Source organism: Bombus impatiens, unplaced genomic scaffold (genome assembly GCF_000188095.3).
Source record: "Bombus impatiens unplaced genomic scaffold, BIMP_2.2 scf_0859, whole genome shotgun sequence".
Classification (NCBI taxonomy): domain Eukaryota; kingdom Metazoa; phylum Arthropoda; class Insecta; order Hymenoptera; family Apidae; genus Bombus; species Bombus impatiens.
In genome coordinates, this window is record NT_177278.1 from 162,185 (window position 1) to 162,389 (window position 205).

Genomic DNA, 205 nt, shown 5'->3' on the forward strand with positions numbered 1-205 from the left:
ATCGCCCGTAGTCGCCGATCGAGGTCCAGGTGTGTCCACCTCCATGAATATGTAGAGGTGGTCCGAAAGTGTCTCGACCCCCTCGACCACTCTGCAGCCTGAAATCCGCCGGAGCCATGTGGTGTCGACGATGGAGCTCCCTCTCCACGCCACGCAGGTACTGGTCGAGTCACTGTTCACCAACAGGAGTCCGAGTCCCGCGGCT